The sequence below is a fragment of the Nelumbo lutea genome, chromosome 5, assembly GCF_056320005.1.
Source record: "Nelumbo lutea isolate HS-2025 chromosome 5, American lotus-T2T, whole genome shotgun sequence".
Taxonomy (NCBI): Eukaryota; Viridiplantae; Streptophyta; class Magnoliopsida; order Proteales; family Nelumbonaceae; genus Nelumbo; species Nelumbo lutea.
In genome coordinates this window covers 26,393,775-26,413,051 of record NC_142688.1, presented here as the reverse complement: position 1 = coordinate 26,413,051, position 19,277 = coordinate 26,393,775, and the positions used below count along the sequence as shown (strand labels likewise).

At 34.4% G+C, this 19,277-nt stretch overlaps 1 pseudogene across 1 annotated transcript; it reads left to right on the top strand.

The window, feature by feature from the left end:
* The first annotated feature begins 16,404 nt into the window (after nucleotides 1-16,404).
* Nucleotides 16,405-18,511, top strand: LOC148851187 (aldehyde oxidase GLOX1 pseudogene; annotated as a pseudogene). Its single transcript, XR_016098803.1, has one exon. The product of XR_016098803.1 is annotated as an aldehyde oxidase GLOX1 pseudogene (transcript).
* The last annotated feature ends 766 nt before the right edge of the window (nucleotides 18,512-19,277 follow it).

Here is a 19,277-nt window from a genome sequence, read left to right as displayed (position 1 = left end):
TAGTGGATTTCCGCCTCTTACTTATTAGATAAAAATGATTTTCATTTCCACTATTAGACTTAAGTTCAAAAGTGGAAGATGCAACTATACAAGTTGTAGAATTTTTATTATTCCATATTATTTCAAATTCATATAAACTGTACATTTCAAATAATAAGCTATTAATTTATTATTTTTTATTTCCAATTTCAATATTCATATTTTCATAATATGTTTCAAGTAAAATATCTAAACCATCTTTCGTAATCGTAGGATCTAATATTGTAGTTAAGCAATAAAGAAGAGAAATGTTCTTCCAATAATTTTTAAATTTATTTTCCATTATTTTAACAATTTTAAATTTATTTTCCAATAATTTTGCAAAACAATCACTAATTATCATTAATTGATAAGCTAAATAACAACTAGTTGGATAATAAACACCTGATAATTCATTAGTTGCATCATTAAAATGTTTTAAAAAAATCTCTTATACAAATTGTCATTTCCCAATCTTCCTCAAATATAATATCAATAGGCATTTTGGCATTATAAGAATCACTAACAATTTGTTTGTGAGAAATACAACTTTCTAACATAGCATAGGTAGAATTTCATCTATGTTTAACATCTAATATAAATTGTTTATATTTTAAACTATGATTTTGACATAAATATTTAAATTATTGTTTTCTTACTCCAGAACTCTTAATATATATATAATATAATTTCTAATTTTAGAAATATGAGTAGAAATAATATTTAAAGCATCCTAAATACATAAATTTATGATGTGACATGCACATCTAATATGAAATAATTTACCATTTAAACATAGTTTAATTGAGATTTTAAAATATTTATTGTTGAATCATTATTATTAGCATTATCAAAACTAATAGAAAATAATTTATTGCCAATTCAATAAGCATGTACAATATTTAAAATACTTGCATCAATAGTTGGGCTAGTATGTGGCCATTCAAGCCTAGTAAAACTGAATATTTTTTATTTAAAATCCAAATTTCATCAATAAAATGACCATTAACATAAATGTAATTTATGTTAAAATTAGAAGTCTAAATATCAGAAGAAATTGTAACTTTAGAATTAAGATTTGATAACATATAAATTAAATTTTGTTTATATGAATAAAATTTTTTTAAAGCATTTGATCTAATAGTATTCCTAGAAGCTTTTTTAAATTGTGGATTTATAGAATTAGGTAACCATTTTTCAAGTTTAGTATCTTCTGTTAACAAAAATGGTTGTTCAGCATGTATAATGTATTTTTCTAATTCTTGCATCGTTTTTTCTTGAGAATATTTAAAAGTGCCAAACCCCACCCAATTTGTGTTTTTGTTGTTTGATTGTTTTTCTCCATTCTTCTTCTTCTTCTTCTTCTTCTTCTTCATGGGTGAGCAAATGTCTACCCAAATGGCCAGAACCACCCATGCTACAATAGTTAAAGTCTTTCTTACATTTTGGGCAAGCAATTTTTTTTTTTCATTCCTCTAAACCTCATCTACATTAAATATTTTCTGAACCGGGCTAATCAACTTAGTGACCTTTTTCTTTCCCTTAGTATCAGTAATAGGGGTGGAAGTTTCAACAATATCAATAGCATCCATATTGGTGCTAACACTACTATGTTACAACTGAATATCGTTGACATTGAACATGTTGGGGAATTGGTTTTGGGAGGAATCAACCATTTTTTTAAATTCTAAAAAAATAAAAATTAATTTAATTGCACTTACCCGGAATGCCGGTTTGAAATCCAAACTTGATTTCAATGGTTGAAACCTTTTAACTCCAAGAGAATATGAGAGATTGAAACTTGAGATACTTGAGCTATTGAACAAGCCTTATTCTTGTTGAAAGTTTAACAAAGTTGAGAATTGGAGAATTAGAGAATATATGAGAAATTGAGACTTAAGAGAGTATGAGAACTAGATAAGAGATTAAGAGAATTGTTGAATTGGTGTAATGAGAATGGTGGAGGATAGGATTATTTATAGGAATTGAAAATAATTCAATTGCCCAAAATACCCTAAAAATAGCCATTTTTTAGTTGTTGATGGGTATTTTGGTCATTGTAAAGTTATTTATCACTTTACCTAAAATGCCCCCCCAAACTAGCTGTTATATAGTTATTAGGGGCATTTGTATCATTATTTCTCCCAAAAAACTAAATTATATAAATACTCTCATATATGGTTATTTATAACTGTTAGGAGTACTTCTATAAAATTACACCCCAAAAAGTTGAAACTAGCCATTAGGAACCCCTCAACAGTTAGTTGCTCGGTCCGCTATAGACCCACGAGCTGTGCTGTGCCGGACTGTGGACATAGAACCCCGGGCCCAACATGGCCTTAACCATCGTGTTAGGCCTGACACAATCTGATTTACACCTATAATTTTCCGTATTAACAAAGCCATATCGTAAGTATCAATGAGAATCAATTGAAATCGATACAAACTGGTACCCAATGACATGGAAATTTCCAATCATGAATCGTGTGTCATGGTAAATTGATACAGAATAGTCACTTTCAAGGCTAGGTGGATCTCAATTCCCAAACGCCCTCAACACTCGATGAGTCATTTTACGGGCGAAAAACATATAGAACTTAAAATGCTTCAAACTTGTAAAAATGATACGTTGTTTTGATAATAACTTCGGCCAATTTACGTGAAAAGTAATGAAATATAGTTGATACAAGCTTTTATCTTACAAAAAAGGGTTGATACAAGCCTTTGGATTCTTCGCCCCGCATGTCATCGTAGTTGGACCCATGAGAAGACAGACTGCAAGGCGAAGGTGGGAATGAATGTCTCATCAGCCCCATCCCAACTTGTCGTGTAGAGTGAAGCAAAAAGTTGCGTAAGCCAGTTGTTTAATACCATTCCTCATCAATTATTCTTTCATGTAAGGATCAACAGCATAATTAATATTATATTTTATGGCAAAAGTCTTTGATACGGGAAGATATGATATAATATAATTAATATTATAATCTTTCATAATTAATAATACAGAATTCGTGGCATGGTTATGGTTTTAATTTATTGGTCAATCGTTTTTCGAACCCTATTTTATGATGATTGATAATTTAACAGTTAACACAATGTTTTAAGACTTGGCCTGGATCGGACCGGGCGATTGGACCATCAAAATCAAGAACCAGTGGTATTTTTGGGTCCCAATTAAATGACGGTTTTGGTGAATTGGATAGACAAACCACATGGTTAATTGGTAAAGTGGAGACTTAGTATTCTATTCTGGTTTTTACTCTACTCTCACTCTTAAAATACTGATTTAGCATAGAATTGGTCTGTTTTGAAGAGATCGGATTAAATGAATGCAATGACTATAATAGTGGGTTGAGGAACCGATTATAACACTCTACGACAGTCATAAGTTAATTGCTTATGACCCACTCAATCTTTTATTCAGCAATTATTGTTGGGTGGAACATTATCGTTCATGATTTTTAAAACTGATTCGGAGAATAAATTGGTCAGGGGTCCAGTTCTTAGGTCGAAACCGTTTAAATCGAACAGTTGGCCCGTTTTGACAAAAAAAAAATGGTCAAAGCTGTCTGAACAGTCCGAATAAGTAATTGTCTGAATCAGCGATTTATTGACCAAAATCAATGGTTTTTAACAAAAATCCAATTTTTTTGAGAAAACGGAACCACCAATTCCCAATTTTTCTGCTCTGAACATAGACATTGTATTCAATTAATCCGAATTAATTGTATTGAGTATGGGCACCTATGCCTATGTCTAAGTCTAAGGGTATAACTTGCGTCATGTTGAATTGGGAATTTGTCAAATTTTAAATTCTAACGAAAAGCCGAATGTAATTGAAATTCTTCGGGCAATCGACATTTGGCCATAAAGTCCCACAATGATACTGGTAAGTTATCATGCCTAAGAAAATGATAAACCAATCAACCTTTTTTCATAAAACAGAAGACGTTACACAAAACGGGATAGCATGCCCCCAAGAGTCGGGAAAACAAATAGATTTTTCCAAATATATAAGCACAAGAGGCGGGGGTTAGGGGATAAATTCAGAAATGCGACGTGAGTTAATTTGTTTGCTTCCCCAAAGACATGGTGATAGGAGAGGCGGCGATCAATCTCTTTCACCTCCCAACACTCGTCTATGATTGTCAAAAGGTTTCACGGGGGTAGCACGATTCTTTACAAGGTTATTATAAACGAACGGGACAATGAACCGGTTAAGAATCTGGTTATGGTCTGAGTGTTCGAATCCAATTAATGGCCTGTTCCGACAAAAAATAATAAAATTAAAAAAATAAAAAACGGCCAAAATTATTAGATGGTTCAAATGATTCAAATGGTTCGATTATCTAATTTATTAATTTATTAATTAAATCAACGATTTTTAACAAAATAATAATTTTGAAGTAAAATAAAATCAATCACCTAACCAATTCTCAATTTTTCTGATCCGGTCCAGTATTAAAAACCATAATTCTATTCTTTAGGCACTTGCTAACCAATCAACTAGTATTAATTCATTGAGCTATTCCCAAAAAGTAACTGTTGACTGAAATATTTTTCCGACCATGTCCATGTCCTGTGTTAACAAATTTGGATTCATTAAGCACAAAAGCCGTTCAACAGTCTGTGGAACCAAACGTAATGCCCCATGCTAGTGGTAAAATATATGTGGCACACACTGAGGAATTAAATTAATGGTTGTAGTCTCACGCATTTTATTACTGATGTGGAGGGTTATCATTGATTCCACAACTATGCATTCAACTAATCCATATCGTATTTTTTTTTTCCTGACAAATAACCAACTTTGGTTGAATGCTTTAATAAATACCCTGAGCTAGCAGGTCACCACCATGATAACATAAATTATGTGCCCATTTACTCGAGAAACATGTGAGTTATTTCTTGTTCTTTTTTGTCTTTTTGTTCTGAAAATAGTTCTTCTATTTAGGGTTGTTCATGGGTCGGGTTGGGTTAATTTATTGGCACTTTTTCAACCGATTTGATCTGGTCGATTCACTTAGAAATGAAACCAAAACCGACCCATTACAAAGTAAAACCGATTTGATCGGTTTGGGTCGATTTTGTGAATGATTCTCTCGGTGTAAACAATAAAAGATTCAAGTCTAACAAAGCAAAGGCTGAATCCCTGAAAATTAAAAATGATTTGATGAATTAAAACTGATATTTTATATATCAGAAATTTTATATAATATTTATATTTCTGAAATAAAGCTGAAATATATATATATATAAGTTGGTTTGAATCGATTCGATTTTCGGTTTTCATGTGTGAAAACTGAAACCAAACCGAACCATCGGTTTATGTTTTTTTGTAACCCAAAACCGACCGATTTTAAAGAAAAACCGGCTGACTCAAATTGAATTAGACCGGATTAGTTGGCTTGGTCGGTTTGGGTCTTGTTATGAACAGCCCTACCTCCATTGTTTTTTCCATGTTATTTATTTATTTTTAAGCTTTTTCCCATGCTAATCATGTAGGTTTTCCGTTGCTGTTAGTTAAAGCAATTCTCCATATCTTTATCTTTGTGGATGGGAGATTGTTTCCTCGGCATACATGTCAATAATTTGGAGTTGCAATGCGACGGTGATCTTCGATGCATGTTTTGCAGCCTCATTCTGTATTTATGGCCTACCGTTCCAACACGGCAACACCTACTCTTGACTTCTTTAAGTACTATGCGTCCATGACAACAATACAAATACACTTGTCTTGTCGGTGTGCATGCTTCGCCAGTTTCTTCCTGTCCTGTAGCTAGGCAGATTGCCACCCGGCAAATTTGTTTTGGTTATTGTCCCTGTTCTTGACTCTAACTAGAAATCAGTTTTCTTTACTTGATGGCGAGCCTAATGGTCTCAACTCTGAAGTCTGAACCTAGTTATAAAAATGCCGTGTTCTAAATTTGAATTAGATGCCTTTATTGATTTGAGCTGTGTAAGTTGGAGAGCTTGAATTTGAATTTTAAGTATATATATTATACTATTATTGTTATTGTTGTAAGAGCAAATGACTGACGTGAGTCTGTAACTCTCTAATTGTGACTTTGGGGCCTTGATGGAGACTTATTCTGGCCAGTAATGATGATGAAGAAGAAATGTAATCTAAAATCATAAAATAAATCAGAAGGAATAATTTGGATTCACAGCCCACAAAAACCTGATTATAAAGAAAGATTAGATTATTTAGATTACTTTTAAGACAGTATGTCACCTAACTTTATCCTTCTAGGATATGTTGCCACTTGCCATTACACTTTTGTTCCTTAACGATAACGACAATTTCTCTCTCTCTCTCTCTCATTTTGATTAGGCGCTTACTGCTTAGCCCGAACATTGTTTTTGGACCTTTCGATGTTGGTAATAAATTTCAAATAATTACAGAAAGCCACCCTTTTCTCTATAATCTAGATTTTTACTTAGTTATTAATGGGGTCATCAATAATAAACTGAAAAATACGGACAGGCTTAATATAGATTTCGAATTTTACTGTAGATTTATAAATATTCAAAATGTCAAAAACCTTCATTTTATACATTAATACTCGTTCATAAATCGGCGTCAAATACGAATTAACACTTATCCTAATTATACTTTGGGCTTAAAAATTCTGATGAACCGTCATCATCAGAATTTTACCGTACATTTATAAATAGTCACGATTATCAATTTGTTTATTTCAGACCAACCATTCATTCAAGGTGTTAAAAGATGAATGTTTGTTCAGAAACAGAAGGCAGCATTTTCAGGAAGGACAGAAGGACATGAATCACTATTATCTAGATAGGTTCTCCTCTTGGACGATCACAAAAATATATGTCTCTCTCTCTCTTATATATTTATATACCGTCTAAAATGGTTCTTGTAAATTGTTCACGTGGGAAATGCGTTAAGGTGCTTCTTGACCATAAATTAGAGGACTATTTTTTTTATTTATTTTGAGTGGTGGTAAACTGGTAATAAATTTAAGGTTAAATTACAGGCACTAGAGGTGTCAAATGGACTGAATTTGGTCCCATCCGATCCAGTACAATGTGAGTACATTACAAATGGATCAGGCATGGTTTTCAAAATCAGACTGGACTGGACGGTCAGATCAGAGAAATCGGGAACCAGTCTAAAACAGGATTTTTGTCAAAAAATATTGATTTGGTCAATAAACTATTGACTCAGACGTTCAAACCATTTGAGCCGTTCAACAGTTTTGATCATTTTTTTAATTTTTTTATTAAAATGGGCTAACCGTTTGACCGGAAACTGGACTCCTAACCAGTTCGTTATTCATGTTGGTTTTAAAAACCTTGGGATCAGGTCCAATCCAATGAATATTTTGGACCTGTTCAATTCAATGTCTGGATCATCAAATCTATTCATATTTGTTTTGATTTAGATTGGTTCTAATTAATCCAAATATGGTCCATTGATACCCATATTCTTATTTTGTATAAATAGACCTGATATTGATTCAATCCAACCCAAACCAATATAGATTCATTAGGAATGAACCAGGTCCAAACCAATCCAATAAATACTTTAGACTACTAAGTATGAATTGGTACAAAATATGTCTTGTTGGTCCGTCCAATCTGTTGAAATTGAATTTAGTTTGAACTGATTCCAACCCAAAACTGGTCCATTGACACCCCTACCTGTACTTAACATATCTTTGGCACCTGAAATTTTATTTGACACAGTAAATCGGATTTATTCCACACAGAGCAATAGTACATCTCAGCCTAATAAAGACCCCCTTGTAATTCTAGATTCCATTATTTTGCCTTGTTTAAATGGGGTCATCGGTGAGAATAAAATTACCAAATTGTCCATGCAAGATTCCAAGGTTCTATTGGCTGCCAGCAACAATGGTCGAAATTACCATTTTTAAGCACAACATTTCAAGATCAACTGCTCGTTTAAAGCATGGTTTTTAAAAACGACATAGATATTGAACCGGTTAGGGGTTCGGTTATTGGGTCGAATAATCCGATTGTTCGAATTGAACGATTGATCTGTTTTGACAAAAAATTAAAAAATAATTAAAACCGTTCGAATGATTAATCACTTAAGTCAACGGTTTGCTGACCAAAATCAATGGCTTGGGGCAAGTTTTCGGTTTTGGAGAAAATCGAAACCAAATCTGACTGATTCCTAGTTTTTTTGGTCCAACCATCCGGTCCGGTCCGATTTTAAAAACCATGGTTTAAAGCGTTAATATAATAAAGATGAATTGATTGCTCAGCAACACTTCGATAGAGGGCATGAGTTGCTACCGGCCTTTCCTAAAAGAAATGTGATGTTATTCTAAGCAAATAAAAATTCTGTACACTTTGAAAGCATGGGATCCCGCCATATATTGGGAACAATCTTTCCATAAATTTAACATAAATATAGGGATATATTCTCAATGTGCAGTTAAATGCTATATGAGCAGAATTTTTGTTGGCAAGAGTTTCGAGCTGAAAAATACAAAATGGCCCCTAAAAATTAAGGATAGTTTGGTGTTTTAAAAATGTCAAAAAAAAAAAAAAGAAAAAGAAAAAAAGAAAAGAAAACCGCAAACAACAATGACATGGGGATGTTTTATGTAATTAATTCATAGAGAGTAGAGAATGGTAACAATAGGGGCAAAGTTCAAAAAAATTCAGAAATATAAGGGGGCTTTGCATATAGCACAGTTGTAGCGGGGTAAGTATTATAATTCCTCAAATATAGGTGGGTATTTGTAATTTACCCTACATTTAAATTCATTAGGATGTTGAGATGTATGTACCAGAGTTTTGTCTTGGCTTCCTGTTGTGCCACCAACTAACTGTAGTGCTACATAAGTGGTCTCTCTGATTAATCAATCCAATGGACTAATAAATTTAATTTACTCAACCTGAGCAAGCATTGTATATACTATTCCACTGTTGTTATCGGTCCCCGCATTTGTCCACTAATCCGTTCAATCACTCCAATGTCAGCTGGTATAATTGACTGGACCCTTCTAGATGATCGCTACCTGAGGACTAAGCGACGCGCATTAGGTAGAGACTGCCTGCTTGCATGCTTGGACACCGTTGATGTGATGTGACTAATCCATTTCTCTAATATATTTCAAGTCACCACAGCTGTGCTTTGAAAGCTAATCTGCTACTTAATGACTGCTACGCTATGTGCCCATGCAGCTATGACTATGACTACGCCTTCTTCAAGAATGTACGCTATCAAAATGGGCTGGGCTCGTAGCTTGAGAGCCCATTCGGTCCAAAGTCGTCTGTCTGTCATGACTCATGACGTATATGGGAGACCAGAGAGCGATAGATTAATTACCAAATTCAACAGATAATAATGATCCTCATGGATGATGACCATGTAGATTCAATGATCTCGATCATCGCTTTGGGTTTTCATCAGGTGGGTGGATCCCCCTTAATCTTGAATTCACATCTCCTCCGCACAAGAGGCTGCCCGACAATGTCCCACAGCACATCTTCCCCGTGTATTAAGAGCATCTCCTGATTTCCTTAATTAATTTTTGTGCCGTCAGGGGAGGAAAGCCTTAACCCTAAGGTGATCAGTTAGGCTTCGTTTGTTTGTGATGTTATTTATATTGATCCGAAAATATGGATATGCAAAATTGACTCTAGTTATCGTGTGCATCTCCCCATACAGCTCTAATAACTACAAAGACTTACCAAACAGCACCAGAGAAGAGGACGAATCATTCTTCACAACTAGGGGTGCAAGTTGGGTTGGTCAAAGTTAACAGTTTACACTATTTTTGGGTTAGGGCTTCGGGTTGGGCCCATTGAAAATTTGACAAAATCCCAACCCTAACCCACAAAAGTTGCACCTCTATTCACAACCAATCTCTTAATTTCCACTCCCATGCCATTTCTTCACTTTGCAATCTCCAATTCCCAAACCCAAAATGGTAATAATTTGACTCCCTTTCAAGTGTGGTCAGGATTTTGCAATTAGTCTTTGTTCTATTGTCTGTTTAAAGTGTGGAACATATTTTTAATGTAGATGGTTAACACTAGGAAAAATCTTTCAGCATGCTCTTACTGCAGTCTACCTTAGAGCTACAATCAAACCAAGCTTTAATTGAACACTAGCGGGGACCTATGTGGTGCATGAGATTTGTTAAGAAAAGTGAAATAATAGAAATAAATAATAGTAAACGTATGTAGCTATTTTACAAAAGTAATATGCTCTAATAATACATTGTCCATACAATTTATGGTATTTCCATTAATTTCTAAAAATTGTCATATTTTCAGAAATTTTGATAATATACTTTTGGTAATTAAATGTAATTTTCTACTAATTTATGATATTTTTGGTAATTTTTTACTAATTTGTGAAAATTTTGGTAATTAAATGTAATTTTCTAATTTAAATATAAATTCGGTAATTGTGAAAAATTAGTTAACTATTGATAATTTTGTGGTATTTCCATTAATTTTTGAAAATTGTCATATTTTCAGAAATATTGGTAATTAAATGTAATTTGAATACTAATTGTGACAATTTTTGTTAATATGTTACTGCTAAATACTGCTAAATGTGACAGTTGTGACATTTTGTTAAATTTTCTACTAATTGTGACAATTTTTGTTAATTTTTCTACTGATATAATCGTTGATAACCATTAATTTATTTATAACTTCAATTGTATTTAAATATATTTATCTGTATAGTTAATGCTAAATATAGTTTAAATATAATTACAATTAAATAAAATTTAATTGTTAAAATAAGTATAGAATAATTTAACAATAATTCGAAAATTAATGGTTATTTATGTTGAATTTTGGTAATCTATCATATATATTGGAAATAGTGTTAATTTATTTTTGGTAATTTTTTGGATACTTTTTGGTCTTACATGTAAGTTTCTGTTATTGATAGCTTAAATTATATTTAAATATATAATTCAAATTAAAAACTTAATTTAAATATAGATTACTGTCAGTTTAAAAATTGATTATATTAGTTACCGTACCAAATATAATATAAATGTAAAACCATAAATTATTTAAAATAATAATTATTTTGTCAATATAAATTAAGTACAATAGTATATGGTTATTTATTTTAATTACTATATTTTTAAATAATCGAACTTGATTAGGCCTGATTCAAGTTGAGATCACATCTCAGCCCCACAACACATCACCGCCGTGTATTGGAAATATCTCCCGATAATAATACCAATTCCGATGATATCATCATTGGGAGATGTTCTCAATACAAGGCGGGAATGTGCTGTGGGGCGGAAATGTGAATTCATTCAAGTCTCATTCTAGCCTTAAATCTAAAGATAAGTTCGATTAATTATTTCTTTGAGCTAAGCTTGAACTCATTCAATATTTAGCTAAACCGGGCCAAGAGATGCTGAAGTTCCATTTGGCTTGGTTTAATTATACCCTTACATTTTGTTTATTTGCAGTGCATGCAAAGTAAAATAAAACTTAAAGGCAGAAAAAAAAATAGAATAAACAAACAAAACCCGCCATGCATTTGTACCAATGCAAATGAAATTATAAAGAGAACAAACAGGGCTTTAGTAGAAAGTTGGAAAATGTTGAAACTGTCGAAATATATAATAGTGCTACGTGTCTCTCTCCCATCCCATGTCACCATGTGACACTGGAATATGCCTTTTCCCCATTTGTTTTATTATTTGTCTCTCTCAATGCAACTAAAGTTGGTGTCAACTAGAATGAACATAGGGACCGCACTCCATTCCACGTTTCATGATGTATCCTTGACGCAACAATATCTTAAAACTCATATTATATGGCAGCTTGTGGTCCTCCCTCTACAACTTGATCAAACCAGCCCTACGCATGAAAATAAACCCATTTTTTTATAGTATGGCCCTATCACTTCTATTATCTAAATTCGGATATGGATCCTAATGATAATATGGTTTTCTTGCACTTATCCATCATGTAAAAAGTCAATCAATGGAAAAAAGTTCATTTGTTTAAAATTATTTAGGCCGTTGAAAATTTTAAGTGAAAATGCATCATTAATCGAATCATTTATATTGATTAACGATATAAAAATCAATAGAGACATAGACTCACAGTTAAATTTTACATCCATTCACATTTAGACCTCACTCAATCAATATGTTCTTTGGACCACATATCACAGATAACAGCTTTAAAGTACGTACTTGTGAATTTGAAAAGGTTACTATACATGATCCTACGGAAGTGCACATGGTTCGTGGGGCCTACTGATTCTGATGACCCCAGTACTTACGTCTAATTAACGTACGATCAGTATATTGTAAACATTGCCCTGGAGACGATTGAGGTGTAAGTAATGAAGACGACGACAGCAAACTACTTTAATTCTACCATACAAAATAAATGAAAGTACTATTACAGTATTACCATCACGTTATTTTCGAGGGCAGGTATGCTACCCACAAAACGCAAAATAATTTAATTTTGAGCGCGGATATGCTACCCACAAAACGCTGACTACTTGTTTGTGCACATCACACTACAGTGTAGCACATTCAGTGAGAAGCTACTTTACCTATGTTTTCTTATTTATCAGGGTAAATAGATAATAACTCGTTTTCATAAAATGTCAATATTAAAAGGTAATACTTTTCTATGCAAGTGTTAAGCAATTTCTCCCAAGTGAAAGGTTATCCGTTTAGAAAACAGAAAAAAAAAGAAATTTTCATAAATTTTATATAAATATAAAACAAATAATATGAATATTTCGATCAATAAAAACTAAAATGACCAATTTTCCCTCATTTCAAAATCCAAAAAAGAAGGAAATAGATTGATCCTAAATAATAACGTGTGGCCGTAGATATATGCACATGTACTTTTTTTTTTTTTTGTAGTCGATGGATCCAGGAACCTTATAAAATATGGATATTCTGGTGATCAAACAAAAAAAAAAAAATCAGATTCTCTAGTATTTAGAATTTAAAACTAATGAACATTCTGCTGTAACATTGGTTGCATGCAACCCCAATGAAATAAGAATATATCATTGTTTAAATAAAAATTAATTGATGTAATGCCTTAAATTTATTTTAAAAACAGGTATTGTCCTATCTCATCAGCACCATTTGGGAGTGGTTGCGTAATCAGGTTAAAGGACAGTAATTTGGATTTGGATCTAGTGTTATTTTGATCCCTAAACTTTAAAATGCAATAATTCAGTATCTAAATTTTCAAAATATGACAATCTAGTACCTGCCTTAACTAGAAGTTAATCGGTTGTTAAGTGACACTTTAAAAAGATACAAATGCCCTTCGAGTGTCATCTAATTTTTTTTATCAATTATCCAAACATTGACAAAAAAAGTAATAGTCCCAAATCCTTGCTTCTTATATTCAAGAAAGTTGGGGGTCACCAAAATATCCACTCAAATGTAACCCCAACTTTCTTGAATAGAATAAGCAAGGATTTTGGACTGTTAATTTTTTATCAACGTTTTGATAGTTGATAAAGAAAACAAAATGACACTTGAAGGACATTTATGTCATTTTCAAATGGCACTTAATAGCAGATTAACCACTAATTAACGATAGGCACTGGATTGTCAAATTTTAAAAATTCGAATACTAAATTATCGTATTTTAAAGTTCAAGGACCAAAGTGGAACTAGGCACAAAATAGAGGGTACTAATTACTGGTCATGTTCATATAACTGCACATTGGACATCTTAATAATAATGTAAAGGATTACCGGTATTCCTGATGTGTGGCTAGATAAATCTGTACATCCATATTTTGTGGTCAGTAGATCCTAAATCATTCGATAAAGAGGCCAAAATTTTTCAAAGCAATGGTCATGTCAGTATTTTATGAAATTTACTTGGCTCCTGATTATGGTTGGAGAAAGCATCCAAGTTATATCATGCAGGTAAAAGCTCTATTTATATAGCACCGAATGGTACATTAGGAATATCTCCCGTATATTTATGTTTAATTTATAGGAAAATATTCCGATTGTATTGGATTCTCATCCTCAGAGTTTCTGCTGCATAACCCTTGGTCGGAAATTTTAAATCGTAAATCGTAAAATTAATAGATAAAAATGCATGTGGTCCTCTCACTGGGTAGGAGCCAAGTATTTCCCGTATTTTATTGGCCCTTGCAAAGCATTGGCTGTCAACATTGGACAGCCTGTGCTGTCTAAACACTCTCTTAATGGCACTCGCTAGTCCAATCAACCATGCCGTCAGCACTGTTTTACACGGAATTCACAATGGCTTGCGTGTGTAGAAAAAGAGAAATCACCAGCTGTGCAGCCAAAATTTCTGCCATTAACTTGTCCACGTACAAAATGTGTTATTTCAGGTGGAAGAAGCCAGGTAAGACAGTCCATCATAATAATAAGGCCCACGATTTTTATATAATAGCATGTTTGAATGGGAAGAAGGGCCCAAACTTACGTGGTTGTGATTCAAAAGAGCAGCTAGTGTGGTGGATCACTTTTCATGCTTGTACAAATACAAAAAAGTATAGACAAAGCACTTCCAATCAAACAATATATATTGGACTTGTTTGGATGCTTAGCCAAAATAAAAAAAAAAACCCTTGACTTTTTAACTTTTTCTTCCCCTTCATATTGGCATTATTGAGGGGGACGAAAAAGCATATGTTTATATTATCTTCATAAAAGCAAAGAGCCAAGAGGTTTGATTCTATGCATCCATTATTTTAGCTGTTGGGTTTTGGATATTTAAATTTGGTCCACCACCACGGTTATTACCACCTCCAATTTCTCTTTAAGGTTCTGTTCATTTTTTGAAAAGTATTTATTTAGGTTAATACATGTGTCAATATTTTTTTTATCTTTCAAGTAAATAAGACAATGATCGTTTTAGTCATAGAAAGCCATTATTAAAAGATGTAATTTTGTTTTATCTAAATATTGACAACTTTTCCTCAAATAAAAAAGCTATTTATTCATCTAGGAATGAGTATCAGGGAAGATAAATTTCTTTCAAATCTTACATAGATCTGAAAAAAGAATATAGATATCTTGATCAATGAAAACCAAAATCCCATTAACCAATTTTTCCTCTTTTAAAATCAATGGAGCCCTAAAAATTACTAATATTTAGGAGTATTAAGATGCACCTTAACCCCAAACCGATTTTGAGACAGAGTCCCGTTCATTCAACCCGGTTGAACCAAGATCCTTAAGGATTAATTAAGAATATTAGGTCCCAAAGAAAAAAGCTTGGTTGGAATTTTCCGCCACGAAATCAAGAAACATTTTGCCTTCAGCTCGCTGCATCCGCGTAGGCCATAAGGCCTCCAACTAGAGTATCTTTACCATTGTCACAAAGCCACCAAAAGAATATCTCCAGCCATCAAAGTCAGTGGTATGAGATGAGACTACCAGTTCTTGTTCTAATCATCTATCAAAAAGTTCTTGTTCTTCTGATCAATAACTTCGCCTTTTTTTCTTTCTCCATGTATACGCGTGGACCCCACTTAACTTTAGTATTGATTTCTTCATATTTTTAATTTATTCATTCGAAGAAGAATTAAGGGTCCGGGTTTATAGTTGAAATTAGAATCAGAATTGGAATCAAAATTTTTTAGAAACAGAATTAGAATGGTTTAGTCCTATATCATTTGTTTAGTTCAGATAGAAATTGGAATAAGGTGGAATGGGATTTGAAGGAATGATTATTTCTTCAAATGAGATACTGAAATGGCAATATGATTCTAATTCTATCCAACCAAACAGTTGGACCATTCCGATGGGCCCTAAGACTTAGAGTCGCAGGATAGAACATTAATTTGATAATAATTGTGGAATATTAATGGTTCTCCTAGCTAGTGCTTTCATTCTTCATTGCAAATTAATTCATCCAAACACATGCTTGCAGTTCCAGTCGGAGAGGGAGAGGGATTTATCCCGTCGATATACAGACAAGAATTGAGAAGTGAGAACAACATAAACCACCCATAATCTTTTTCTCTGAAGTTCTTGCTGCATTCTTAATTTGTGTAAGGTGAAGACAAACCGGCAAGACACCCGGCCCGTCCCATCTCTCTCTGTCTCACAGTCAATTTGGGCTGCTGCCTGGCAATGGACCTGAGTTTAAAAACGACCAGCCTGTCCCAATCAAGTGATATTGATGGGGCTGTGTGGAAAGGGAAGTACAAACTAATAAAGCCAGAGCAAACGACGCCAGAATCGTCTTAACAAATACAAAATACAAGCAGCTACTTAGTGCTGTTGATTCATCATTTCTCCAACTCCACAACTACTACTACTTCAAAAGCCTCAGCCGTCTATTAGTCTATAATACAGAATTAATTTGAAGGAATGAAGCAAGACCCACACGTTAATCAACTGTAGATTAAAAGAAATCAAGTGAAGATGCGATTCATTTAAGTTTTGTTTCTGAATTCTAAGTTTGTTTCCTGCACGTGTTTCCAACCCGAGTATTATTATATAAGGGAGGCCACACAACATTCCTCCGCACCCACCTACATTCACAGCTTTTGTAATAACAAATCAAGTTCATTAATTCGTTATGCCGACTCGTACTTTGCTTTTCTCCTTGCTTGTCTGGCTGCTGCTCTTCCTTGCAGCAACACCTCGACGGAGTCTGACCCTTGCTGCCGGACGAGGCAGCTGGGAACTCCTACAGAAAAGCATTGGTATATCCGCCATGCACATGCAACTGCTTTACAATGATCGTGTTGTCATATTCGATCGTACTGACTTCGGCAAGTCAGAGCTAGCTTTGCCCCAGGGCAAGTGTCGGACCGACCCCAGTGACACCGTTCTCACGGTCGACTGCACCGCTCATTCCGCCGAATACGATGTTTCGACCAACTCGTTTCGCCCTCTCATGGTCCAAACTGACGTCTGGTGCTCTTCCGGTGTGGTCGCACCCGACGGGCGTCTCATCCAGACTGGTGGATTCAACGACGGTGAACGTTCTGTTAGAATCTTCACACCGTGCAATGGTTGTGACTGGGAAGAGAATAGGTCAGGACTCCTTGCTCGGCGGTGGTACGCAACCAACCATATATTACCAGACGGCCGCTCTATCGTAATCGGTGGACGTCGGGAATTCAATTATGAATTCTACCCAAAATCCCCGTCGACTAACAAGCTCTTCTCTCTGCCGTTTCTGTGGGAAACTAATGATCCGAGGATAGAGAATAATCTCTACCCATTTGTTCATCTTAACGTTGACGGTAACTTATTCATCTTCTGCAACAACCGAGCGATTCTACTCGACTATAACAGGAACAAAGTTGTGAAAACGTTCCCGGAAATGCCTGGGGGTGATCCGAGGTGCTACCCCAGCACCGGTTCTTCAGTTCTTCTCCCTCTGAAGCACACACAGAGACCACACATTGAAGCTGAGGTTCTGGTATGCGGTGGCGCGCTAAAAGGCTCTTACGCTCAGGCGAAGAGAGGTAACTTCGTTAAAGCTCTCAACACATGTGGGAGAATCAAAATTACTGACCCGAAACCAGCTTGGTTCATGGAGACAATGCCCCTAGCAAGGGTCATGGGAGACATGATAATACTTCCCAATGGCCACATCTTGATAATCAATGGAGCTGCATCGGGGACTGCTGGGTGGGAAATGGGCCGGGACCCAGTGTACAGTCCGGTGCTTTACAAACCCGATTACCCATCTGGGTCGAGATTCGAGGTGCAAAACCCCACCAAGATACCGCGTATGTACCATTCCACTGCAATCTTAATCCGGGATGGTCGGGTTCTGGTTGGAGGAAACAATCCTCATGTATTCTACAATTTCACAGGCGTCCTTTATCCAACTGACTTAAGCTTAGAGGCGTTCTCACCGGGTTATTTGGATCCGGGCCTTTTGAATGTACGCCCAAGGATTATCTATCCGTTATCTCAAGTTAAGCTCAAGTATGGGCAACGACTGAGAGTTCGGATCTCTGTTCCGGGCGCATTTGATAGCAGCCGGGTCTCGATAACAATGGTGGCTCCATCATTCACAACCCATTCATTCTCCATGAATCAAAGGCTACTGGTTCTGGATGCCTCAAGGGTGACGCCGGTGTCGGGGCCAGTGTATGACGTCGAGACATTGATGCCCAAATCAGGTTTACTTGCACCTTCGGGCTATTATCTTCTGTTTGTGGTTCATCAGGAAGTTCCGAGCAAGGGAATTTGGATTCAAATTTTGTAAATGTAGATATATAATTAATCTCTGCATGGTTAAAAAGAAAAAAAAAATATATAGATGTATACTCTGTGGTCGATGATGTGAAAATGCTTAGTAATTAGGAAGCCGTTAGGAAGCATTCTAACTTGATTGCTCTTATTTTGGCTACTTGTTATTGGAATGTATCAATGTAAAGCATAATATGTATTTCTTTCTTTCTTTCTTTTCGTTTTCTTTTTTTTTTTAAGTAAAGCATAATATGTTGTGGGATTCCTTTCTTCCGCCGTCTATATATTTTGAAGTTCTTTTATATAGACTGTGTTTGGTTGCAGTGCAATTTTATTTGCACTAGTACAAATGTATGAGAGTGCAAATGTAAAAAATGCAAATTCTTGTTTAATTTTATTTTGGATTTTACTTTATTTTGTTTAATGTCTTAATTTACTTAATTTGTACTGCAATCAAACAAATTAAGCTAAAATTTGAAACAAAAGTATGCCAAAATTTACATTTAAATCATTTGCATTGCCATGGTTTTGCATCAGTATAAATTAATTTGCATTGCAACCAAACACAGCTATATGAAATTTCTTTGCAGAGAAAAAAATGGATGGTTTAGTCAGGTAAAGCCATATGTTGCAATTTAAAAGGATTAAAAGGGTTAATAATAGACAAAAAAAGGATATAGGTCAAATTGATAAAAAAATGATTAAGCACTTATAATTTAACAATTGATATGACACTTAAGAGAATTGAATGATGAAAAAGAGGATTCATGTAGTTGACGCCATATAATTAGAATAGGCATACCTAATCTGTTGCACCAAACTACATGGCCAATCATGAGTGAACATGTGGGCCTCCATGTGTATGGAACACTATCGTCCACTCATGATGGGTCAAGTAGCCTGATTCACACATTTGTGTTTGTAGTTGATAATAACGTGTGGGTGTTGGGATACAACTATGGTGTTTATTCACTTTTGACAACATTTCTCTTAGGCCTCATTCATTTATACTTGCCCAAGGAAATACATTTACCATAAAAGTTTCCCAAGTAAAATTTGTCCGGATAA